This window comes from Protopterus annectens, chromosome 1.part0 (genome assembly GCF_019279795.1).
Source record: "Protopterus annectens isolate FY-2018-M chromosome 1.part0, PAN1.0, whole genome shotgun sequence".
In the NCBI taxonomy this organism is placed as follows: Eukaryota; Metazoa; Chordata; order Ceratodontiformes; family Protopteridae; genus Protopterus; species Protopterus annectens.
The window spans coordinates 904722127-904750092 of record NC_056725.1 but is presented as its reverse complement, the minus strand read 5'-3'; the positions used below and the strand labels follow the sequence as shown (position 1 = coordinate 904750092).

Below are 27966 nucleotides of genomic sequence, written 5' to 3'. Positions count from 1 at the left end.
CTCAAGTGTAATACTAATAGGTAAGGCTACGTCATAAGTAACATTGAAAGGAGTGACTGCCTCATATATGTGGTTCTTTATTACACTAAGTGGGCTGAGTGCCCTATGAATGCAGTGGTGCTAGCAAAAGCGTGATAAATAGAGGTTACTTATGATGCTCGTCACCTTGCAAGAAAGGACTGCTACAAAGATGAGAAAGTACTTATTTTGGATTAGTAGCATCAGCTGACTACAAGTGCATTTACTTTGCCATATACTCACATTATTAACAAATTCTAATTTTATATCTAGACTGCTAGAAGCTGCAGGCAATTATTTTCTCCAGGATGAAGCAATCTTACAGATGAAGCTGGAGTTGTAAACTACAGCTGTCCTGCTAGATATTTGGATGGCACATGGAAAAAGTGAAGGCTTCCCCTCAGTTGTAGTAACATTAATAATAACAATAATAATCTGTCACCCTGGCTCTTTTTTAGCAGTCTTTTTCATTGACTAGGTTATAATAGACAAATTGTTGATCAGAATCCAATGATCCTCAATTCAGCAACTACGTGAGGGACAAGGAATCTGGACTTTCCCATCTGGAGAAACAATACAAAAACTTGTTCCTGAGGTTCATGGTTCACTGATTCTAGGTTCATGGGAATAGGATCAGCAATCTGTGAGATGACCACAAACTGCTGTTTATCTACATATCTTTATATAGTTTGTCTGTATATAAATACATGTGCCGATTTATAGCACAATCGCACGCGTATATAGATGCGCGCACACACACACACACACACACACACACACACACACACACACACACCCACACACACATATTTAACTATGTGTCATCAAATCAAAGCGTATTGCAATGGGAATGAAATCATATAATCAAAACTGCATCGCTGCATGGAAAGGTACACAGTTTCACTGAAACTAGTGAAATTAGAAAGATGTAGTAATTTATAAACACAAACACACTAAATTTTCCATGGAAGGTTGACAGAATAAAACAAATCCTACATCTTTCTAACTGGCATGGTAGTATTGCCACCAACCTAAATTTAGCTAAAGGTCACACAAACACCATTTACCTGCAACATTTTATTTTAGCCAGATGTAAAGCTTAAAAAATGATATTTCCATGGTAGTAGGTTCAACCAGTCCAGCTAATTGAAAGTGAAAGCTACTGCTTTATCAGCCTGTCATGTTAAATGATTATAATCCATTCTCAGATAATAACTAAAAATAATGCATATAAAAATAATAAAGACCAGCCAATAGCTTAAAAGTGAATAAATAAAACTTTACTTATACAACAAAGAAAACAGTGCTGATAGAGATTAAATATGCAGAGGTCAAAAGAGAGCACAGAAGAAGGAAAATTAACAGTCACTTATACGAAGAGGAATATTTAAAGAAAACCTCTTAGTGTTTTAAGTTCCTAAAATGCATAAGGCAGAATTGCTGGCAACAAGCTTAAAGGAAAGTGATGACCTCAATGTGTTTGATAATAATAATAGACCGGGTTCATTTGACTTAGTGTACATGCTCAGAAGAACCATAAAACACCAGAAAACTTAGATATAAAAAGATGTTCCTCACATAATATGTTGCAGTACTAATCCTTGGAACTTCCTGCCATGCAGAAGCCTGTGACCAGCCCAATATCCAAAATCTTAGTGTCATGCTAAACCGATGGACACTCAATGACCAATGTCTAGACATCAGGGTATAAGAAAGGCATCTACCAGTGCTATCTTCAGTTCTTTCTAGCCGTGCAGTCTGATACGCTTCTCTCGTGTTTTACATGCACACGGTCTGTTGGTTGGCTGGTGTTTCCAGAGTTCCACTGCTTCCAGACAAATAAATACTGCAATGGGGAAATTTCTTCTGTAATTAATGTTCAAAAAAGTTAACAACTGTCTTTTAGGAAATAAATCCTGCATAATGATTGTCACTCATTTTGCTTATTTTGCATGGGTTCTTAGCACGACGGCTCTAATAGCTCTGATTGTGCTAAGTTTTGTGCAAAAAATCCTAAATGTAGGGTTGAGGTACTCGCTGCTGATATGGAGCCCTTGTTGTTGACTTCTTCAGTAGCATTGCGACCTTCAAGTCCTGCAGGTCCAGCAGTCGCTACATTGGCCACTCGTGTAATCCCTAAAAAGCAAACAAATAAAAACCTAGGGATCCTGAGACTGCAGAAGAAACTTCTGTGTCAACCACTATGTCAACCAAAGCGCCTGGGACTGGTGACTGCTAGGCTGGAACCCCCTCATGTGACTCCATATAAGGTCACCACAGTCCCTGGCCTACCAACTAGCACCACTGCTGACATGTTAGTTGGGTCTGACACCACAATGCAGGCATTAGCTTTTGTCTTGCATGAAGTGGTCTTGCAGGGAGACCTTATATTCCCCCCAACTTCCGATGTTCCTACTGAGGTTATGAATGGATGCCTGCATCGCTCAACCATGCCAGTGAAATGATCTTTCAAACCCAAATGAGCTTTCACCCTGGCTTTGCCTCCACCCTCAGCTCCGCATCTCAGACTGAAATCAAGATCTGGTCAAAATAGCACATGGAATTCTTGGCTTTCATTATATCCAGAGAATGCTCAAAACCCTTTTCTAAGGCTTCTCTGATGCCATCTAGAAGAACAAGGGAAGTAGCCTTCCAAAAGGAGGATAATTCATCATCCTCTGAAGATGAGGAAGAGCTCTCTTATTTGGGTCATTTACAACTCCAAACCTACCCTAACTCAGACTCATATGATACTGTCTCTTTAGCATCCCCATTCAAAGACCTTTCCTTTGGTTACGCATTACACAAAATTAGGAAAGCTTCTAACTGGAAGAGTAAGCAGGCACAGTCATACACTACAGGGAACTTTTGAATTTATCTTCTCCTAGACCATAGGCTATGTCTCCAGTACACATTGTACTAGATGTTTTTGAGGATAGAGACCTACATCCTGACTCCTTATGATCTGCACCAAAAAAGTCAGGCAGATTTTTCAGAGTGCTTGAATTGCACAAGAATCTCTACAAAAATCTCAAAACTGATCTCTCTTTGGTCACCACTGAATCTAGTAAAGGGGTGCCTAAAGGACCTTCCAGGCATTCCTTACCTAATGACAGGGAAAACAGACTACAGGTTTGGCAAGAAAACTTATACCTCTGCAACCCTAGCCATTAGAGATTTAAATTGCCAATTCCATATGATAAAATACTTAGAAGAACTTCAAGATAAATTAATACAAAACATGATTCATTGTCAGCTAGAACCTTGTATAAGGAGGCACAGAAGATAGCTAAGTAAACTCTACAGCTAGCCAGACACTCCTTGAAATGTGGTTTTCACACTTTAGGTAATTCTGAAAGAGAAGCTGCCACAGGTTCAGTTATCCTCACACATTCTTATCTCAGAACTCAGCCACTGTCAGACCAAATAAAAGCAGAGTTATTGGATGCTCTACTAGACACAGTATTTCTGTTTGGACCCCCAGGTGAACAATTCTTCAAGGAACTAGACAAATAAGGAAAAAAAAAATTAAAACTGTCAAAGAATTCTACTTGTCCTCACCCCTGAGGTACCATAGAAACTAACCCTCTAAACCTTGACCCTTTACACTTAGACAAGAAAAGGGGAGGCCTCTTTGTGGAAAAAGACCAAGGTAATCCAGAAGATGGCAAACAGAGCAGCATCATAGATTGGGTGCCACCAAAGAGCACACCCAACCCAGAGAACAGCTGTGACTGTGTTCTACCCCTCCTCCTTCCTGGATCCCTAGCAGGAATGCTATCAATGGGTCCTCAGTGCTTTTGAGCATACCAAGACTTCCAAAGGAACAAGAACCTCTTACCTCCAATTATCAAAGATTTACTACAGCAAGGGTCCATACAGCCAGTTCCCTAGGGTCAACAGGGAAAAGGCTTTTATTCATGAGTCTTCCTGGTCTTAAGAAAAGGGGGAGCTTGGATACCTATCCCGGGTCTCTCAAAGCGAAATAAATTCCTCTACATGCCAAAATTCAAGATGCTTATTTTGCAAAAGCTGCTACCCATTATTTCTCAGGATGCCTACATGGGCAGCATTGACCTAAAGGACTCTTACCTTCATGTTTCTATAACAATCAGCCATAGAAAATACCTATGATTCTTAGCCTCAGGCTCCCACTTCTAATTTTGTACCCTGCCATTTGGCCTTTCTTCTGCCCCAAAAGTGTTGTAGAATACTTGACACACCTAATAGGACATTGCAGAATGCTGGGGTACACATCTATCCTACCTAGATGACTGTGTCATCCAGAGAAGATCCACCTTAGAGACCCTGGATGCCCTCCAGACCTCTGTAGACTGCTTCCTAAAGGGTCGTGTTTCTGGAGGACCTGATAGACTCAACCCAACAGAAAGTGTTGGGTAGAGTGTACCCAACAGAAAGTGTTTGTCCCTCAGGACAAACTGGTTTTCCTGATAGATTATTTAAACAGCCTACTCATAACAACTTATCTCAGCCAGAGAGTTCTTAAGGATGTTAGGGTACATGGCTTCATGTATCCTGATGGTCCCTTTAGCAAAACTACACATGAAGAAGCTCCAGTGGTTTCTCAAAAATGCCTGAAAACAACACTCTGTCCCTATAAACCCTTCCCCCCTTGCTCCCATGCCTCAAGAAGGAACTCCTGTAATGGAAGAACACCATACAAAAGAACCCAGGAGTAATCTTCACGCTGCCTCAAGCAAGTCCATCACCACAGACAGCTTAGCCATAACCTAGGGAGCTTGTGGAGCCCATTTAGGCCTACTGAGGGTACAGGGCATTTGGTTTCCACAACAGAGGAAGTTGCATATCAATCTAAAGGAAATGTTCAGTCCTCCTGGCCTTAAAAGCTTTCTGACAGCATTTAAGCCCAGAAACGCTAGAAATCTGGACAGTCATGTGGTACATAAACAAACAAGGGGTGACCTTGCTTACTCACTGTGCAGCCTTACCAGAAAGATGCGGATGTTATCCCAAGACTTGGGATCACTCTCATAGCATTGTACATTCCTGGCCATAGCAATCTCCTTGCAGACTCCCCAAATAGAGATTTACTAGATTCAAGTGAGTGGATGTTGAAAAGGGAAGTAATCCTATTATCATCACTTTTTTGGGAATCCCCTCTGTACAGCATTTTGCCTATCTCCACAACAAACAACTTGTTGGGTTTTGCTCCAGAACACAAGAGGAGGGAGCCTGGATGATAGATGCCTTCTCCCTTACATGGACCTACAGGTTCCTGTATGCCTTTCCCCCATTACTTTTGATTCTGAGGGTAATTACAAAGATCAGGACTGACAGGCCGAGCAAGTTACAGGTAGCCACCTTTTGGCCCAAACAACACTGGTTCTCCCTACTCACCCTCAGCAAGGGGAGGTTTTATATACTCCCAAAGGACATAGACCTATTCAGACAAATCAGGGATCAGTCTTCCATCCCAACATGGCATCACTCAATCTAGCTGCCTGGAGGACTGACTCATGACACCTACCTTTATGTCTTACCCAAAAGATGTGCTATTGATTCTAAAGGAGGCCAGAAAGCCTAACACCAGAAAAATCATACGTGGCAAAATGGAAGAGATTTTCCACCTGGTGTCATGGCTGATAGACTATCCTAGCTCATGCAGACATCAATTCAGTACTGCTTTATCTATCACACCTGTTTGAACAGGGCCTTTCTTATTCCAGAACAAAGATTCATGCTTTTGCTAACTCCGCTTACTTGCAGATTACTCCACCATTCTTCTCTCAGCCTCACATGAAACTGTTTGGAAAAGAGGTGATTCACTTGAAACCTACCAGAAGGGACCTTCTTCCAGCATGGGACCTAAACTACATTTTGGAAAAGTAACCCTACCTCCCTTTGAACTGGTTGCTACTGCATCTCTCAAGATGCTCACCTAGAAGACCACCTTCCTTATAGTCATCACTTTTGCTAGAAGAGTCTCTGAGCTGCAAGCTGTCATGTGTATAGAGCCCATCACTGTCTTCTACAGGAACAGGGTAACCCTCAGAACAAACCCATCATTCATGCCAAAAGTAGTTTCAGAACTCAGCCTTAACCAGTCTTCTATCTGACAGTCTTCTTCCCAAACCCAGAGAACAAAGTGGAAAGAATCCTCCACTCACTGGATGGTGAAAGACATTTCAAGTAGTACTTAGACTGAGCAAAGACTATGAACATGGTAGACCAGTTGTTGGTATCATTTGCAGAAGGGAAAATGGGCAAGCTTGTCTCAAAACAAGCAGTCTCTAAATGGATTGCAAAGTGCATTAGTTTCTGTTACACACACCATAGAAGACCTCTACCTGGCCACTTGCCCTTTCCCAATTGCTGTGTGAACTCGAAGTTGATATATATATATATATATATATATATATATATATATATATATATATATATATATATATATATATATATATATATATATACACTCATATAAACCAGCAGGGATTGTAGAGGGCATGCCCACCATTTTTTTTACTTTTGTTTTAGGTGTTTTGACTTTGAATCTTTTTAGATCAAGCTTTTTGTATTTCAGCCACACGCATTGTCTTCCAGTTATACATAGCACACTCCATAGAGCTTAAAACTTTTTCTCATTTGCTTTATTGAACATACTTATCAAATTTATTTCTTCTCCATTTTCCCACACCCTTACTGTACAAAATCGTTCATTGCTTTTTCCTTCTTCCACTTTCATTAACTTAATTGATCTTTATTTTCCACAAGGTTGTTTTCACGTACACTTCCATTATCCAGTCTTGGCCTTCACCACTCTCCTTTTTTTCTCACACTTTGTTACTTCACCCATCCCACTTCAGCATATTCATCAATAAAACCAGCACTATGTGTTCCAGTTTTCTTTGAGGTTATTGCAAATGAGTCTTTATAATATACATAAACCCATCTTATTTACATTTTTATTTTTATTTTATACTTATTTTTGTATTTTACAAGAGTTTCAAACATATTGTCTTGCTATTTGTCATACATATATTTTCCATTTAAATGCTCCAACTTTTCACCCATAACCAAAATTAAATTTTTTCTTATCTCAGCAATATTCTAAAACTTCACTACATCATGCCATCCACACATGCAAATGCATGTAAAAATTATTTTGGCTGTTTGATCGATATTTGATTTGTCTTCTATAATATATCTGTGCTTAAATTCTGTACTTTTTTCATATCTCTACTCTTGTCCCAAGATTCCCTTTGTGTTTTACATTCTAAAATGACATGCATCTCGGATATGGCAATTCCTTTCCATGTATTGCTTAAATTTCTTATATTTTACATTACCTTTACTGGCAATTTATTTAATGTAAGTTTCCATAAAAAAATGTGACATGCATTTTGATTTTAAAACTATTCCTTTATCTCAGTTTTTAGTTTTCTTAAGTCCAATTTCTTCCTCTAATCCTCTTCAGTGGCTGTATGTTATATTTATTCATAATATCTTATCTTTCCTTTCTTGTCTTACTTATCCTGCTCAACATTATTCTTTATTTTTTCTGTTTTGTAATACTTCTTGTCCCAACTCTTATCTATAATTGTCTTCTTTTTAGCTGCCACATCTGAAACAAATGCACTTTAATTCCAAAACTCTAGCCATCGCATCCTCCCCATCATTGAACATAGAGCTTAATGTCCAATAGGTACCCAGTGCTGCTAAAACACTGGTTTTGTTAAGCTCCACCCTTCCCTTTCCTCTTTGTTATATAAAACCCAGTTTTTATTTAGCTCAGCCATGACCCCCCCCATATAAATGAAAAAAAAAACACTTCTAACAATTATCTCTATAAAGTAATTAACATAAAAATCTGCCAACATAAATCAACTTCCTTAATATAACAAAATCATTCAAATAAACTTTTTTTCAAGATGTAAATAATAAAAAAATAAGAAAATTCTAGTTGTGCCCTAGCCAAATTTCCCCTAGTCAATATGAATACCATGCCAAAACTGCTCTGAAAAGAAGCTGATGGCCTAGCTGGACCAACCTGGTCAATAAAGTATAATTCAAGAAAATAAACAAAAAATATAGCATTGATTATACTTAACTACCACTGATTATAATTTGCCTCTTTTCACTGGAATTAGTCTGTCTTCTCAGGAAAAAATAACAATAACAGCAGCAATAAATAATAAGAATAATAATAGAACTAGAACAATGACTGCAATACATAAAAACGTAGACCAGAATTGATTTTTTTTTTCTTTTTACCATCAATTTGTTTTTGTTCTTTTTCATTTCTGATGCCTTGTCCATCTTTTAAGTCTATCCACTGCTATCACAAACTTCACTTTTGTGTTTTTTTTTCTCCTCACTCCCACATAGTACATTTAGAATTATTTTTGGTATATTTTCAAATGTAACACCTTCTTTCATATATTCTAATTCTTCCCTTTTAATCTCACTCAGGTGCCTTCACAAATATGCAATTTATCTCCATTTCTCTGCATGTCTAAACTGCATTTGCTGTCTTCCTTGCTTTTCACTAAAATGTACATATTGTTAGCACAGACAACTTTTTTCTGCTACTGCTTAATCCCTTCCTTCATGTCTACTATTTTTATAAAACAATGTAGACTTCTCTCATATCTGTGCCCTTTCTGATTTCCCTGTTACGTGACTTACTTGTTTTGTCTCACATTGTCAGATTTGACTGGCTCAGCACAAATCTTTTTGCCATCTGCTCTGGGTAGCAAAGCGGGACTGTCCTCAGAAACCCTCTGAATACATTTTGGGATTTATGAAAAGAGTGTGTTGTACAACTTAGAAATGTGTAGCTTTACTGCTGCAGATATGAATTGTACTAAAAGCTGCAGTTATCTAAAAAGGATGTTTTCATCCAAATGGCTCCCCTACACATGGAGGCTGATCTATTCAACCTTTGCTACAACTGTGTTCTGCATACCAGGGTTTGAGTCAGATGTAAGCTGTTTGAAAAAAAATGGCCTTAGTATTCCTTGCACTCTACCACTACCTTATTTCATAATTTATATAATTAACTTTATGCAAGTATGAGTGCAGTCCTTTTCCTAAACCATGCGGCAACAAGCTGTCATGGTCATTTCATCCACCAACTGTTTTTCAACAATCTTCTGCTCTGTGAACTTGGTTTTGACTCTCCCAATTGCTGTTTCTTTTTTTCACCAGGTCACTAAACTTTCTAATCGATAATTTCATTTATAAAAGTTGGGCTATAATTTAAGTGTACTATGTCTTTTGACTCATGCCCTGAATGCAAACCAGAAAGTAAAGCCAAATGTAAAAATTATTCACTTGAATGAGTTAAACTGAGTCTTGTAGTCACTATTCACATCTTGTCTTTATTTTCTTGAATCATGCACAGCAGATATCTTGTTTGATGCCACTTCCTGTGTTTAATATGAAGTATTCTGAATTTCAAATTACAAGCTGTGACCATAGTGAGAGGCAACAGGTCAGACAGTACGTAAGCACTTCTGGAACAAATGGACTAGTCTGCCCATTGGGCTGTGTTTTGCAAGAAAAATACAGACTGTATAACATAAAAGCTCTTATTGTTATCTCTGGTATCACCATTGCCCTTATGTTGCTAGGATTTCCAAAGAGAATCATATGCACTCTTGAATACACTCAGTGTGTGTGCCCTCTTCTCAGCCTTTTAAGACATTACTTCATGCATCTGCTGCAGAGTTTGTGACAAACCATTTCTTCATATTGCTTTATATTTCTTCTTGTTTTACTGTTGTATGACATGCCCCTAGTAGGGTTTTGTAACACGAAGGGCAGAAATTCTTGTACAACAGTAACTCACTGCTTTTATCTAGATTAAATAATGCAAGCATTTATGTCATGAGGTTCTAATGGCTATAACCACCTAGCATTTTTGTGGCCTACCTTCTTGTTTATGGAAGTGATAATTAGCACATGGGTATTCAAACATTATGGGCAGATTATTTGGCAGATTTCTCATACATAACTTAGATAAATATAACAGATGAACAAAACAAAATAAAGTGCCATAAACTGATGTGTATAGTCAATATAGTATGCACAGATAACAAAATAAACTGTATAGAAAGCTGTCACAGAGTTAGCTACTCCTTTGACACCATACACTGTGACTTTAAATGCTACAGTTTCAGTATGTATTTGACACAGAGGTATGCATCAAGGAATTTGTGCAGGTTAGCACACCTGGTGAGGGTCATATAAACAATGAAGTTCGAGATCAGTAACTAAAATAAGGTGAGAATTATAGCAATAAAGAGGTTCCATATCAATAACCAAAAGAAGATACCGAAGTGGCATAGATAAGCATGAAGGATAAAACAGTTTAAGAGAAGATGAAAAAGTTGAACAGAGTTATGTCCTGGGAATAAAATGCTAATGGTGTTAGCAGAGTGAAGGAAGGTGCTTAGACATATTAGCTTGCAAGCTGTCAAAGGTTGTAGGTAGTATGCATGACAAGAGAAGGACAATAGTGCAGGCCTTGCTAGAATGCTGCTGAGATGATTAAAGTATGGTGACAGACATGAGTCTACAATCTGTGTTTGCTATATTTTGAAAGAGGGCAGTAAAGTTCACTGAGGAAGAGGCTATCATAGGAAGGATAACATATGATACAGAACAACAGAAACATTTGTTTTTTATTTTGTGAAACTGCAGCCAGAGATCAGATATGACACATGCAGACTATCCAACTTAAAGAGGGAAATGAGCAATGAGCAACTGCTGATAACAAATTCAGTTCAAATGTTATTCCACCCACAGTTATAGCTGTTCCACAGATTCCACAGTCCCAGCCACCTCCTTTAATCACTATGGAACAAGTTCTTTCAACCCTCTCAAAAGTTAAAAACATTGCATTCATGGGATGTAATAGAATACCAGGTCACCTGATTATCAGTACCAGATATGGCCTATCTGAAGCCCTGCTTAACCTCTTTAATCTAAGCCTCTCTACTGGTTGCAATCCTGAAGCCTGGAAAATAGCCACTATAATACCCTTACATAAGGGTGACCCAAACATGGACCCAACTAACTACAGACTTATTAAGTCTCACTAGCCTCATTAATCTGGACATTAAAACATCTGTTAACTCTGGGCGCTCATCAATTTGGCTTTGTGAAAGGAAGGTTCTGCCTCTGTAACCTCATTAATTTGCTTTGAAAAAGTAACGGAAACACTGGATAGCATTTAAACTGTTTGTTTGTGTCTTTCGGCTTTTCCCGGTCAGGGGTCGCCACAGCGGAACTCTGGTCCGCTAATGATTGGCAGTAGACTTTTACGTGAAGAGTTGCCATCCCTGATGCACAACCTTCAACGAAGGTATGCCCATTCACGCATGTCTCCAAACAGAAGATGCTCTAGCTGAGAATCGAACGGGACGATGTCTAGCTGTGAGGCGACAATGCTACTGCAGCACCACCACCGCAGTACTTACAGTATATTGGGACCTGGTCAGGACCATTGGCACTCTTCATCATGCAGGCATTATTGACAGACTTGTAAATCTAAATGTAAAACCTTGTGTTGTGTGATGGACAGCCTACTTGTTTTCAGAAAGAACACATGTAGCTAGACTCAAAGGTGCCATTTCTGAAAGCAAAAAAGTTACAAGTGGTGTACCGCAGTGCTCAGTGTTGGGCCCTCTCCTATTTAGCATCTATTTTTCAGACCTTCTGGTTAACTGTCCTGGCCTATAGTTATCTAAGATTCCAGTTGGCTATAAATTGGGTGTTGTTATTCAGTCTTCCACTGATTTGTAATTATTCCAACACAGGTTAGAGCATGTTAACAATTGGTGCAAGGACAGTGGTCCCAAACTAAATATAAAAAATGTTGTGGCATGGTTCATTTTGGTTAATAAAACATTTTCGCATACAGTATAAGTGACACTCCCCTCCATTTAGACTTTATTGTAAGGGATCTTGGCAACCTCATTGATAATTCCTTATCATTTGAACATCATGTCTCTGCTAAAGTTCAGAAAGCTTTCTATCTGGCTCATCTAATTTCTAAGGGCATCTTCACTAGATCCAAAGAAGTTTTAATTCCTCTTTACTTGTATCTCATAAGACTTGCTACTGAATATAATGTCCCTTTTGGCATGTATTTTTTCTAAACATATCATTCAGTTTGACAGGCCTCAGAGGTTCTAAACTATAAAGATCAGTGTCCTGAAAAATGTTAGTTAACAAGACAGACTGGGAGTCCTCTATCCACACTCAATCTCTTATAGATTCCTCCATAGAGATCTGTCTAGCCTTTCAAGCCATGACAGATACAACCCTTTTGGAACTCATTTTCCTTCGAAGAACAAATAGTTTCTCAAATACCTAGCTAATGTAATTAATTTTTCATCAACAGATAAATAGTACACATTGGCTTGATAGATTGGTATTTCAATGTATCTCTTACCTCTGGAACAAACTTCCACTACATGCCAAGAAGAGTAGCATCCTTGTCACCTTCAAGGTAAACCTGTTTAATTGGAAAAGTCTCCCTGGTCTGTTTTGTCTTGCCCTTCTTGAGGCTATAACAATCCTTTGAATAGTGTGTTTTGGCTAGGTTTGTAATGGTCTGCAGACTGATTGCCAAGTTGGTACTCATGAATCATATATACAGGTATGTGAAGTTCATGTGATGGCTGTAAAAATAATTGAACCTGTGCATAGTCAGGCTGTAATTTCTATCAGAAGATCCGTTTCATTTAAGTTTACAGTATGGGGATAATGCTACCTATGAGCATTTAGTAACCTTTGTCTCACAGGCCTGAGGTGGACGCTCTTTTCACTTGCATGTAGTGTGATTTACCAAGTCACTTCGTTACTCCCAGGTTACTCTTTTAAAGAAAAACGTTAACTTAGTGGGTTTTACAAAATTAAATCCGTTTGCCTTTTTGTGTACATGCTCATTTTGCTAGGCAGTTTTTACAGTACAGTAAAATTCTACATTAACTTACTGGATAGTACTGTCTGATGTATAGATTTTAATTCATTTTGTACCAATCTTTTTTGCTGATATACAGAAGTGCATTACTTATTTTCAAAGGTTTTAAAAGTAAATGACAAATTTCTTTCACAAAATATGTTTGATTTTTCAGTGCATAAGTCCAGTGCTTTTCCAAGTGTTTTAATTCTTCCATTTTTGATTAGTAAAGAAACCTCTTATTCTGGTGTTGTGTAACATCCCTTTCATTATAGTTTCACAATACCTTCACTTTTGCATGTAAACTAACCAATCCTTTTACCTCATTTATCTCATCTATAACACCTGTATTGTGCACTGTAGGCACCTGATCCTACTTTTTTATCTTTATTGTAATATGTGTATATAATTTTATGGCTCTGTTATGTCATGTCACTATACTGTAAAATTTATTTGTACCTTTAAACTTCTTTTACTGTTGCTGTTATGTATGTAACCTGGGTTCAACCTACAAGTGTGCACTTTCCCGATAAAAATAAATAGATAAAGTAAAATAAAATGAATGCCAGCTTATTTTGCTGCTGATAAATCTGCAACTAAAAACCTGTCTGTCTACCAGAAAACAAGAGAATTACTTAGTTAAAGTGACCAATTAAGTATTGTCTAGAGATGTGTTTTAGGCTTGTAGATGGGACAATACTATTTGATCTCAAAATAACAGATAATGTGAAGTTGTTCAAGCTTGCCGTTCATTCTTACACATGGTTTGGAGCCGATTTATCAGCTCCAAGCCGACCGCTTTCACAAGCTCAAGGTCTTAGAGTAGCTCGAGGCCCAGTCCCTATCCCATGATGCTCTCTGTCTCACCTCAGATTGGAGGTCGAGAGAGAGCTCAGGCCAGTATTTCTTCTTTATTCAAACTTTTTGGACAGTTTTCCATATATTTCCATATATAATTAGTGTGTTTTTGGCTAGTTAGCCTTAGTTTGTTGTTTAGGCTTTGTCTTTACTGTTTGGATGAATTTCTTCATCTTTATAGACCGGCTGCTCTTAGGCCTTATTGGCCGCGTTTTTGTTGTTCCCTCTCTCATAGTTTAGATAAGTTAGAAAATTCAAAATACTTTTATCATACAGTTTAAATAAGTTAGCTTTGTAGAGTCACAGCTTTAATGTTTTTTGGTGTGTGTGTGTGTGTGTGTGTGTGTGTGTGTGTGTGTGTGTGTGTGTGTGTATGTTATTAAATTAATCTGTTTTTTCTTGACTGGTTTGCCGGCTGGGAACCAGATTTGCATATATATATATATATATATATATATATATATATATATATATATATATATATATAGACTTGGGTTGTTCACTGGACTTATACTGTTTTTTGGATATAGCTGATCAAAAGGAAAAACAAAAATCTGGATTTAAGAAATGCCCTAAATGTGGGCAGAAAATGTCCATAACTGATCAGCATGTCAGTTGTCTGCACTGTTTGGGGGCAGTCCATCTTCAGGAGGATTGCTCCAGCTGTCACTCGTTTAGCAGCAGGGTGTTACTGGAGTGTAGGAGGAAACTGGTAGACAGGGGCTTACTGAAACCAGATTTCCAGGAATCGTTGGACAGGGCTGACCAGGCTTCCAAATCATCAAAGGGCTCAAAATCATCTAAAACTTTGTCAGAATAGTATTGTACTGTTTTTAATAGCTTGAATTGTTTCTTGCACTTCCTTGTTTAAGTTTTGCTTAAAAGTTAAACAACAGGCTAATACACTCAAGTGTACTAGCTTTTGATAGCAATTAGTTGAAAAACACAGCATTTATTGTATTTTCTGCCTATCTGAAAAAAAACTTGAAAAAAAAAAAATACTCTTGTTTTCCATACTTTCCTAATAGTTTGTTCCAGAGATCAGATTTTGCTGATCCCTGGGCTTTGTCTTGGTTCCTGTGTTTCTCCATTTTCCTTGTTTGGTCAGGGGGAAGTTTCTTTACTCACCAGTGAGAGTGGGGAGTACTGAGCTGCCTGTTTCTCCTCAGAGGAGTGGTTTAAGGCAGTAACTTGTAGTTTATTGGCCATTTTGGGTCATTTCCTGTCTTTTCCAGCCCCTGCTATAAAGCACGCTTTAGCGCGATTTAGCACGGAGTTGCTACAGGAGCACACAAGAGCAGCGGCGGTTAATCAAGGTTAAACTATTCAGGCTACTTAAAGTCCACTCTTCAAATTTTCCCTTAAAACAGCCTTCCTTGAACTGTACTGCTGATCAAACCAGCGTATTCTATATATAAAAAGTTCAGCTCTACTTGATTCTTAAGTAGACTATTCTTTATCTGTAAAGCCTAGCACTTGCTTCTAAAGTATTTTTTTACTTTGATATAGCACTTTTACTATGCATTGTACCCCACCAGCCAAAAACCCCTTTTCGATCACCCACATCCCCCGGAGCCTTTTTAAAGTCTTTTGTATATTCCTTCTAGCATGTCGAGGGATTGTTTGCTAGTGTCCTCTCCTGCTCAGCTGGTGAATCTAGGAATATTGAGGCAATGTTACAATTGTCTCATGTACACGGACAACCCTCTCCTTCTTCCACAAAACACAAATACATGCGAGAGATGCAACTATATAGCCAAACTGGAGGCTGAGCTCTCTCAACATAGGACTGGCAAGACCAGACAGGAGGAGAAGGTAACCACACACACCACAAACCCAGTCTCACATAGTACTATCACAACTTCAAATGATACACATAAATACAAAAAGACATACTCAGAGGCTCTGATCAAAAATCTACCAAAACAGCAGAGGCCACCAAAGCAGACACCCAAACAACTGCCACCTCAGGACACAACACATGCAACACATAGACCACATAGTCAGTGTGCCAAACAGTCACAGCCCTTAAGGCCAAACACAATGCCAGACACACTCGTCATTGGTGACTCCATAGTCAGACACACTGACGTCCCGCTCACCAGATTGAGTAAGGAAAAGGTCACAGTAAGCTGCCTGTCGGGCGCTAGAATCTGCCACATAACGCAAGCACTCAGGTCTCTCAACAGCAGGTACAAGTACAACTCAGTCATTGTCCACGCTGGTGTGAACGACCTGAGACGTACCTCCTTGGACTACATGAAAAGAGACATAGAGGAGCTCTCTGATTATGTAGCCCAGGCAGGTATGACCCTGACCTTGAGCAGTATCCTACCTTCACCAAGAATGATGCCACAATACAGAGACAAGATGATCAGCTTTAATAATTGGCTTAAACTCTGGTGTCATTCAAAGGGAATCCAATGTCTGTCTGCCTGGGATGACATGCTGGACAAGCCACGCTGCTTCAAGGGACGGCTTACACCTGTCACCCCTGGGCTTCTGGATATTGGCAAAGGCTCTTGCCACCTCCATAGTGCCTTTTTTAGGCAAGGCTCAATTTCTAAACCTACCACCCTAGAACACAGAAAAGAAAAAAACTAAGGGTAATGCTGCTCAATGCCAGAAGTCTCACCCTCAAGATGCACGCACTCGAGGCCCTTCTCAGTATGGAGAACATTGATGTCTGTGCTGTGACTGAAACCTGGTTCAAGGCTCCAGAGAGCACCCCGGCACTATCAGGTTTTACCTCATATCATGCGTTCCGGCCCCAAAATCCGGACAACACCAAGAAGGGTGGGGGGTGTCTATATTCATCAAGGACACCCACACCTCAAGATTGGTGGCAATGCATGATGCATCGGAGACCATCCAGGTGCAATTAACCATAGGCAAGACTGCTCTGCAATTTGTAGCATGTTACAGGCCACCCTCTCAATCTCAGGAAGCTCACATAGCTTTCCTGAAAACACTGGAGGGGATAAATGTATCTCCAAACACCATCATACTAGGTGACTTCAACTACCCAAATATAGACTGGGATCACTACTCAAGCCCCAACACTCTAGCCCAAAGGTTCCTAGAGTTCATAAACTCAAATGCCATGGAACAACTAGTCACCATCCACACAAGAGGAGAAAACATACTAGATCTCATCATCATGAACATGGGGTCACAATGTTCAACACCGGAAGTATACCCCTCACTGGTGAGATCAGACCATAAACTAATCTCACTGGAAGTCCACATCCCGCCCCACCTGAGATAAAAAAGACCACAGTGAAGAACTTCTCAAAAGCCGACTTCACACTTCTAAAGACTGGTGTGGTCTCTTTTAAGGCCCCCGAGCCTGCGGAAACCATTACTCAAGCCGCTGAATCACTTACAAATGCCTTCTACCAGCACCTACAGGACTGCATGGATCAGGCAATCCCAAACAAAACAAAGACTCTTTGTACCAAAGGCAAGCGTCCAGTCTGGTGGACCCCAGCCATAAACAAACTCTACAACAAAAGGAGGAAGCTACTACAAGATAGAGCAAAATCCTTAAAAGGGAAAACACCTTTGATCTTTATAAGTAAAAAACTAAGAGCTCTCATAAAATCATCCAAGGCAAATTTTGAGAGAAAAGTCGCTAAGGACTCAAAAGACAATCATAAGGCCTTCTTTACCTATGTTAGAAACCTGGGAGGAAACTCTCAGATATGCTCAGAATTAGTTCAAAATGATGTAAAAATTACTGAACCTACAGACATTGCCAACATACTGGCTGACAGGTTCAGTGCAAGCTTCCCCTCCCAAAAGGTGAGATATCTATACCAGAGGATTGTAACCCCCCAAACATCTCTAACGCTCAGGTGAGAACTGCTCTCTCCAAGGCAAAAAACACAGCATCCATGGGACCAGATGGTGTCCCCGGTTGTGTGCTCCACGAACTCAATGAGGAATTAAACCCGCAGTTAGGGCAGCTGTTTAATCTTAGCCTCACCTCAGGATACGTGCCTAAGGAGTGGCGTACGGCAACTGTGGTCCCACTTCACAAAGGCGGTGCCTCCACCGACCCTGGAAATTACCGTCCCATCAGCTTGACAAGCCTGATCTGCAAAGCTATGGAGAGGATCATAATGGAACTCATAAATAAAGACATAGGGGACTTGCAGACTTTGGATCCGACCCAGTTTGGCTTTGTCAAAGGCAGATCATGCCTTTTAAACTTGGTTGACTTCTTCAAAACAGTCACCAAGGCCATTGATGAGGGAAAGACAGTCCACACAGCCTACCTCGACTTGGCAAAGGCTTTCGACACAATACCCCACTCAGGTATCATTGAAAAACTCATCAGCTTAAATGTAAACCCACACGTCACAAGATGGGTTGCAAACTGGCTAAGAGACAGAACCCACAGGGTCAGAGTTGCTGGCGCCATGTCAGACTCAAAGCCTGTCACAAGTGGTGTCCCACAGGGCTCAGTCCTGGGCCCACTCCTGTTCAGCATCTACTTTTCAGAAGTACAAGCAAACACAGGAGGATTATGGCTGACAAAATTTGCAGATGACTGCAAACTGGGCGCCATAGTTGAGAACACATCTGACACAGATATCCTTCAGAAGGGTCTTATAGAAATGGATAACTGATGCCAGAGCCATAGCCTAAAGTTAAACACCAAAAAATGCATAGTCATACCCTTCGGGAAAAACAAGATTACCCCTAGCTACCATATAGGCGGCAATCCACTAAGCACAGAAGAGGTTATCAGGGATCTGGGGACCCAGGTTGACAGTAACCTTTCGTTTGACACTCATGTTGCCAAAGTAGTTAGGAAGACCTTCTACATTGCCCACCTGATCATGAAGGGATTCACATCTAGATCAAGGGAAGTCATCATCCCCCTGTACTCATCACTCATCAGACCAATGATTGAGTACAATGCCCCATTCGGAATGTATCTGACACGACACCTGCAGCAACTGGAAAGGCCCCAAAAGTTCCTCACCAAAAGGATAAAGGGTCTCAAAAATATGTCCTATGCTGCCCGACTGAAGGAACTCCAGCTCTATTCAGTCGCCACCGTCTGCTCAGAGGTGACCTGTGCCTGACATACAAGGCCATGTCAACCCAGAATTGATGAATATGCTTCACCTCAAAAATCTAGATCCCTCAGATCTACAAGGCGGAGACTTAAACCTTGACACAGTTATTAATAGGACATGCTGGAGGGACAGATTCATCACCCAGAGACTCCCTATGCTGTGGAACAAAATCCCGGTACATGTGAGGCAGAGCACCTCGCTGGCTTTGTTCAAGAGAAATCTTGACCAATGGATGGGAGATCGCAGATATACCCCAGGGATTATCTCAGTGTCACTGCTTGACAGAGGCACAACAAAATAATGGGCATAGTATCCTCCAAACTAAAGGGGTGGCGAAAGCCACAAAAACTCTGGGCTAGGCTTATAAATGCCCTTGGGCAGATAGCCTAGTATGAACCTATGAACCTATGAACTGAAGTCGTCTGCTCCAAGCCTTACTGAGAAGGTGTGGTCACTAGTTCTGCAGTTTTCGGTGCTGAGCACTGAGCTGGTGTTTCGGCGCTGGTCCCTGATATTGGAGCCGGTCTCAGAAACCTTGAGGTCACCCATTTTGTAATCAGTGGCTTCCTTGATTCCTTCTACTCAGTCTTCAAGAACCCTCTCCGATGTGGATGTGGACCATATGGTGCAGAGGCTTCTCGAGAATCCAGCACTGGCCAAATAATTATCGGCTTCGACCCAACCAGTTTTGGAGCTAAAGACTATGTTAACTGCTGTGTCTACTCCTCCTCCGAGCCGAGCTGGGCCTTTCGGAGCTGGAGGAGGTGGGCCTGATGATTGTGGAACCTTTGGAGCTGAGGCCTGTTCCAGTGCCATCAGCTCTGTCAAATCAGACTACTTTGGTGCCGTTCAAGGAGTCTGGGAGCCAACACTCTCTGGTTGGCTCCGGGAGGAGAGTTGAACTGATGGGTCAGTTCAGACCCTTCCACTCAGAGCTTTGGCTCGGATGAGCTTGGCTCCTTCCTTCCTCTGGGTTGGAGTCCACTGTGTTGGTGCTGAGGAGATTGCCGTCTTCTTTGGAACCGGCTGCTTCCTTGTGTTGGAGCATTGGAGCCTTTGATGCTATGAGGAGGGTTATGTCTTGCATCATCAGGGCCTTCCTCCTCCTCCCCTAAAGTGCCACTTTCTGCCTCTACATCGTAGGTCCCTGTAAAGCGTTGAGACCGAGAGCCTCAGGTAGCCCCATTGAGTGACCCATATTCTACTGAGACCTCACCAGAAGTCCCCACTGATGAGGTTCCCAGGAAGAAGCTTTGCAAGAGGAGGCATTTAGACTCCCCACAGGAGTCTATCACATCAGACACTGATTTAAAGGAGTCAGAAGAGTCTCCACGGTCCCCCTCAGAGGATATCTCCTTTGATGATATCCTTGAAGTCTTGAAGCAGAGGGGTGGCTGGCAGTCCATTAGCCCTACTGATGATGAGTCGGTGCTCCTGAAGGCCTTTGAGTCTCAACCTTCCACCTCCTGGGTGACTCCACCCTTCGATGAACTCATGGAGTTAGTTGCTTAAAGGGCGTGGGAATCTCCTGATACTGTGGAACCTGTCCCTCGGAGGCCCAACAAATTTATTACTTCACCCCAAGACAAAATGTTCCTTACCAAGGGAGTGCCAGTTGATGCCATGGTGGTGGCGGTGGCCACCAAGAAAGAGAAGTGTGAAACCTCTTCTACTGTCCATCCTCCTAATAGAGACTCTAGGATGATGGATAGGTATAGCAAATGCATCTCTAGTTCAGCGACTTTTGCCATGTGATCGCTCAACTATTTGACACATTTTACTTGCCTTCAAAGAGATCTCCTAAAAGAGCTTGGAGATACTCTGCAGGGTAGTACACCTGAAGGTGTCTTGGATAAGGTGATGGCCCAGCTCAATACCCTTAATTCCATAGTTAATTCATCCATGCGGCTCATTTCTCTTGCAGCTGATGGTTCAAGTTGGGCAGCGGGTTCAGCAATAGCTCTTAGGAGACATTCCTGGATGTGCTTATGCTCCTTTGTGGAAGCCTTCAAGTCTTCCTTCGTGAATACCCTATTTGATGGCTCATCCCTTTTTGGGCCTAAAGTCAAGGAGACCCTCACTAGGTGTGAGCAAGATGGAAAGACTATCTGCCATAAGAGTCCATTTTTCCACCTCTACAAGACTGTACCCCAAAGGGCAAAAGGGTGGAAAAATGTGGTTCCAGAGTCCCAAGGAGCTTTTCAGACCACACGTAGTGAACCCCACTCCAGGGGCAGAGGAGGGGGTAATAATGGAAGGTGCCACCCAGGCGGCAGAGGGGGGGTCCACAAAACTAGGCCGACAGGGATCAGTTCTTTGGAAAGCCCTACCAGCACTCCTGAAAGGAGGCCAGACTGTCCTACGCTGGAGACAGTTGGGAGTCGTATGTCATTGTATCCAGATGCCTGGCTAGAAATTACAAAAGATTCTTGGGTACAAAGTATTGTTACCAGAGGTTACGTCAACCAGTTCTCAGAAATTCCACCTGTTCGAAGGAAAATCCCAGATATTCCACCCAGTCTCAGGGATCAAGCAGCCATAGAAATCCAAAGGCTGGAGGAAAAGAGAGTCATCCAGCCAGTCCCAGCTGACCAAATAGGATCCAGAACTTACTCCAGATTCTTTTTAGTTCCAAAGAAAATGGGGGACTGGAGGCCCATCTTGGACCTCAGCAGACTCAACACCTTCAAAAAAAGGTCACGCTTCAATCGATTCTTCTGTTCCTAGGACTGGGCGATTGGATGTGCTCTATAGATTTCAAGGATGCATACTATCATATCAGAATGGCCAGACCATCCAGAGATAACTTGCATTTCTGGCTGGGAGCCAGTCACTACCAGTTCCGAGCACTGCCCTTTGGTCTCACAACAGCCCCCCAGAGTGTTGACCAAATGCATAGCAGTGGTTATGTCTCACTTGAGGCATCTAGGATTCTGAGCGTTTCCGTATCTGGATGACTGGCTCCTCACTGCCACCTCCAGGCATCAACTAATTAAATCCAGGGATCACATTCTCAATCTGTGCTCTCAGTTAGGAATAACTATAAATGTCAACAAGTCTGCGTTGTCACCATTGCAGCGCATCTCCTTTATTGGAGCAGACTTAGACACCACCACTGCCATGGTAAAATTGCCAGTGGACAGAATAGTCACTCTTCGGCAACAGGTATCAGACATTCTAATAAGCAGAAAAGTACCAGCATCTCAAGTGTTGAAACTACTAGGTACTATGGTAGCAATGCTCATAGCAGTTCCTCTGGGGCATACGCACATGAGAATACTTCAGTGGTTACTCTTCACCCAGTGGTCTTACCAACAACTTCTGATGTCATTCTTGATAATGATTACAGATTCATGCAGAAAGGATCTTCTTTGGTAGTTGACCAGCCATCAGGTAACAGTAGGTCGACCTTTTGTTCTTCCCCCGCCATTAGCCACGGTGACCACGGATGCTTCTCAGATAGGGTGGGGGGGCTTTTTCAGGGAAGAACAGCCCAAGGCACCAGGTCAGAGACAAAGTCACAGTTGCACATAAATGTCCTGGAGTTGAGAGCGGTACTTTTGGCATTGCAGTATTTTCATCACTCTCTACCTCTGGGGATGATTGCGATCCAGACCAACAACATGTCTGTGGTCTGGTACATCAACAAGCAAGGAGGAACCAGGTCTTATCCATTATGTCGAGAGAGGCTGAGAGTTTGGCAGTGGGCTGTATCCACCAGGCACTTTCTGATAGCAAGGCACATCCCGGGAAAATCCAACATGATTGCGGGCAAACTGAGCAGAGCCATTCTGATGCCGCATGAGTGATCCCTCAAAAACGAGGTTGCGGAGAAGATTTTCTGCAGATGGGGCCAGCCTTCCTGTGACCTGTTTGCATCCCCTATGAATGCCAAATGCAGAAGCTACTTTGCCCTGAATCCCCCACCAGGGGACAGCCCAAGCGACTCGCTAGTACACGATTGGCCCCTGCGACTCCTGTATGCCTTTCCACCAATTCCCCTGATTCTAAAATTCTTGCAGAAAGCCAAAGCCCTGGGGAGGACTGTAATTTTATTAGCCCCATTTTGGCCTTGACAGATTTGGTTTCCCTTCCTTCAACTCTACCAACTGGCAAAACCTTGTATTCTGGACCCAGTTCCAGATCTACTGACACATTCATCAGGGGCCCTTTATCCTTCTCTTCACTCCCTCAGATTGGCAGCTTGGCTGCTTCAATTCCTAACTTAGCCAGGTCACATGATTTTTCCTCGGAGGTACAACATATTCTTTTGTGTCCTCTCAAAGCTTCCACCAGAAAGTTGTATGCCTGTAAATGGAAGTGATTTGACTTTTGGGCTTCCCAAAATAATATTTACCCTTACGTCACCCCAATTGCTAGCATTTTGGAATTCCTGACTAAACATTTTAAAGAAGGTGCTGCAGCTGCCACTGTAAGAGTTCAATTGGCTGCAATTTCAAATTTTCATCTCGGATCTGAAGGTTTTAGCCTAATGTCTCACAGGCTCTGTACAGCCTTCCTAAAGGGTACCATTCATCTCAGACCACCTGTTAGACAACCTTTTACCCCCTGGAATCTGAATTTTGTGTTGTCACAGATTATCCTTCCTCCCTTTGAGCCTGCATCATCCTGCCATTTGAAATTTCTCTCTTGGAAAACTATCTTTTTGGTAGCCATTACCTCAGCATGTAGAGTGTCCAAACTTCAGGCCTTATCTATCAAACCCCCATATTTGGTGTTTCATCCTGACAGAGTGTCACTGAGGGCTAACCCTTCTTATCTTCCAAAGGTGTGTTCAGAGGCTAACCTGAATAAAACTATTGAACTCCCAACCTTTTTCAGTAATCATTCTAACAAGTTGGAGTATATGTTGCATAAACTTGATGTTCACAAGCAATTAAGATTCTATTTGGACAGAACAAAAGAATTTAGAAAATCTGAACAACTCTTTGTTTCTCATGCTGACACAAAGAAAGGGCTACCAGTATCCAAAGTTACTGTTTCCAAATGGTTAACTGACTGCATAAAATTTGCATATTCCTCACTGAATCATCCATTCATAGCGTGAAAGCGCATTCCACTAGGGCAGTTTCTACTTCCTCAGCTTATGCGGCTAGGCTACCTTTGGACACTATAGGTGCAGTTGCCACTTGGTCTAAGCTGCATACCTTCATCACTCATTACAAAGTAGACAGGACCTCCAGAGATAGGGCTTCCTTTGGTTCCACTGTCCTCAGGAATATACTCCCGTGAGCCACCCAGGATTAGGGTGCTTGGGATGCTACCCATGTGTAAGAATGAATGGCGATATTGAACAATTTCACATAAAGAAATTATGTACTTACCGTAACGTTTCATGGGAGTTGTTCATCTTGCCTTCATTCTTACATTCCCACCCGCCTTCCGCCTCCAGGTTTCTCGAAGAACAAGTAAGACTTGCGGTCTGGTGGATCTTCTTATATGATTTCTTACTCCGGCTGGAGTACCTGTTAGGTGTTATATATGTTACATGCTGGGATCAGCAAACTAGATCTGTGGTGAGACAGAGAGCATCATGGGATAGGGACTGGGCCTCGCTTGTGAAAGCGGCAGACTCGGAGCCGATGAATCGACTCCGAACCATGTGTAAGAATGAAGGGGAGATGAACAACTCACATGGTACGTTATGATAAGTACATCACTTCTTTTTTTAACTAGGCTGGATCTTTAAAAGACCATGATGATGTGGTCAAAAGAGTTGCATGCTCTAAATCCTGCCTTTTTGTGCAGTAAACACGTGCTCTTGCTGAAGAGACTAGTTTATTTAGTTTTATTGAATCTTTTCATTATTTGTTATAAGTATGGCATTGTAAGTAATACGGCTAAATATACCCATTAAAAGGCTGCATACTAAATACAACTAGTAAGTTAGAAAAAAAAGAGTGATAAGAAAACATTGTTAGTCCCTGCCTTGTCTCTCGACAACTCAGTCTGAAGACACAGTATTCTGTCACGGGTGAGACATTCCTGTATGTTTACTATCATGGGTACTTTCAGATATAGGGTGTAAGGTGAGGACAGGGTGTGAGGTAATCACCATTATACATAGACATGATAGACCCGTCTGTAGACCCTCATTAGAATGGCTGTGGTGTAGTACAGCACACTTATGACCCCAGATGTTATGAACTATCTTTGCATTTAAAGGAAGGTTAGCAACATACCTCAAGAAGACGTTGTCTGTACATGCACAATCTATGCTCTCTTTTCAACATGTTGCCACGTGCTTGGTCATAAGGGAGTAGACAGTGTTAGTGTGACCCTTCCTAAAACAACAATTGAGTCACTAATCCAGGTGCAATGAAGAACATGCCTGAGCTGCAAACCTACTTTTGTAGAGTTTTAGTTGAATCTAGAACAGAAGCTGCTGTTATAACAGGGATAATTAGTAGGGCTTATAAAATATTGCACAGTAACTATAGGAATCAATCAGAGGAGGTTAGAAAAGACAGGGAAGTGAGATTGGATAGTTATGCAACAGAGTCTGGAAGATTTAGGACTTTGCTTGGAAGTATTTGCATAGATATTTTTATACCCCAAACAGAGTCTAATAATTTTTCCTCAGGTAGATGGCATATGTTGTAGTTGTGATGGGGAAGAAGGAAGTAGCTGGGAACATATGCTAAGTGTAATTCTGGTGGGTGCCAAAGAAACACTTACTAGAAAATGGAAATGCAAGTCTAAACTAACTGTATTTACAATATTGACTATAGCAACTCAGGTAAAAGAACTGGAAGTGGGATCTCTAGAAAAGGGTAGGAGCAAATTATATAGACAAAATGGAAATTGTGGGAACAATACATGCCGAACGATGTTTGGTGGAGGAGTGAGGTTTAAGGGAAAGCAGGAATTGATTCATTTATAAAATGTTGGATTGATGATGGTTATACAAAAGAATATAAGTGGTGTATAATGTTTGTAATCATGAATATGTTAATATGGTTTATTTTCTTTTATATAAATGTATGTTTGCCTGTGTCTTAAATGATAATTCAGTGTAGGTGTTAAAAAATGCCCGAGTTGCAGACAGAAAGGTAAAGTATAACATATTTTGCATTCTCTCTCTCTGTCTCTCTCCCCCTCGCTCTCTGCTTTTTCCTCGAATCTCAGTAATACTGCATGGAATAATATACTACACTAAAGTGTACTCTTATCTTTTGCTCTTCTGACCACAGTGTTATTTCTGAAGAATTCCCCCAAATGTGTAAAGCATTATTCTAATCTCCTTTGCTTTTCAAACCTGAATCAGTGGGAAGATGTCCTGCCATTTAAACAATCATCATGCTAACATCATGAGAGGAACCTAGGGAGTTCATATCTTCCCCTGCATTATTAATAGTTGTCTGTACAGCAATGGGCCCATATTTGTTATTTGGCTGAGGTCCTATAGATACTTTCCAGCATTAAAAATACTTAACTAACCCCTACACACAAACTGGAGAAATTTCAGCTGTATTTCTGCCTTGTACAAATTTTCATACTTCATTTCATAGAGCATCAGATGTCTTACAGTTGTAGTAGGAAGTATTGTTTTTGATTTCATCAGTTTCTGCTTGCAAATGTGTGACTAGCAGAGTCACTTAGCCAGATAGTGTTTCTGTGTTGCCCTTAAGGAGAGGCATTTGAGCCTAGTTGGTCTAGTGAGCCTGTCTATTTAATAAATAAAATTAACAATTAAGATAAACTACCACCGAGTCATTCCTGACCAGCGTGAAGATGAACCCATTTCATCCTAATAGCAGTGTAGTCAGAGACTAACAATGCCCACTATCTCAAGACGTAAAACAGTGAAGCAGTACTTTTGTGCAAAGGTGAAAAAAGTCCAGGCGTGGTTTTTATTTTTGCACTTTGAACTCAAAAGTACGCCAGTGCTCTTTCACATGGATGGAGTGTCGCATTCCTACCACTACAAACTTTACAGAAACACTTAATTATTCTTTGACAGTGCTCACTTGGAATTCAACTTTAATCTGCGCTGTGTTAACACCTCTAAAGAACATTTTCTTAAACAATGTAACTGCTGTTTTCTTTAAATTAGTACAGTAGTACAGTTGCTTATCCAAGACAAAGCAAGTTCATAGGTTCATAGGAGGTTACTAGACTAATGGTCCTAGGGCCCTTACAACCCTAGTCAAGTTCAGCCTTTGTTCCCGTATGGGTCTAGAAATATGGTTTATTTTATAAGCAGGTCTAAACCAGCACTGACTGCCCCTATTCAAGAGGGACACAGGTGAAATCCCTGGGATGAATTCGCGGTTTCCCATTCAATCGTCCAAGTTACACTTAAAAAGGGTTAATGAGGGGCTCTATTTAACCTGTATTGGAAGTTTATTCCAGAGGAGAGGCAACCTGTTGTTGATGTCACATGCTAGGTTAAGGTCCCAAGAATGAATGAATCATGCACCATTTGACTTACGAATGTGCAGCATTTCCATTAAGGCAGGATCCGAAGTTGCTCTGTATGCGAGGAGCAGGTTGCCTCTGAGTAGTCTGTACAGTACAGAGTATAGTGACAGTCATTTCAGTCTGTCCACATAAGACGTGCTGAAGACCCTGAATTTCTTTGTGTGGAACCTCTCCAGTTGCTGCAGGTGCCTGTTTAGGTACATACCAAAGGGCACATTGTATTCTATTATTGGCCTGATGAGGAAAGAGTAAAGGGGGGGTTATAGCCTCTTTTGTTCTGGAAGCTATGCCCTTGCTTATGAGGTGAGCAATGCCAAAGGCCTTCCTTATCAACGTAGAGACATGGTGATCAAAAGTAAGGTTGCTGTCAATCTGTGTGCCCAAATCTCTCACCACTGATTTAAAGCTTAGGGTGTTGTTATTAATATGGTAATCTGCAGTAACATTGCCTTTGCCAAAGGGGACAATAATGCATTTTTTTGCATTGAGTTTACGACCATGACTTTGTTACCAATCACTGGTTTACGTAAGTCCTTCTTGTAGAATGTTGACATCATTTGAGGATTCATTTGAGGACTCAGAAACTGCTCTCAGTTTGTAGTC

General features: G+C 41.1%; 1 protein-coding gene across 3 annotated transcripts in view; it reads left to right on the top strand.

Moving 5' to 3' along the window:
* COL12A1 (collagen type XII alpha 1 chain) overlaps positions 1–27966 on the top strand; it is a 589904-nt gene that overhangs the window by 357076 nt on the left and 204862 nt on the right. The gene's annotated exons all lie outside the window — the stretch shown is intronic.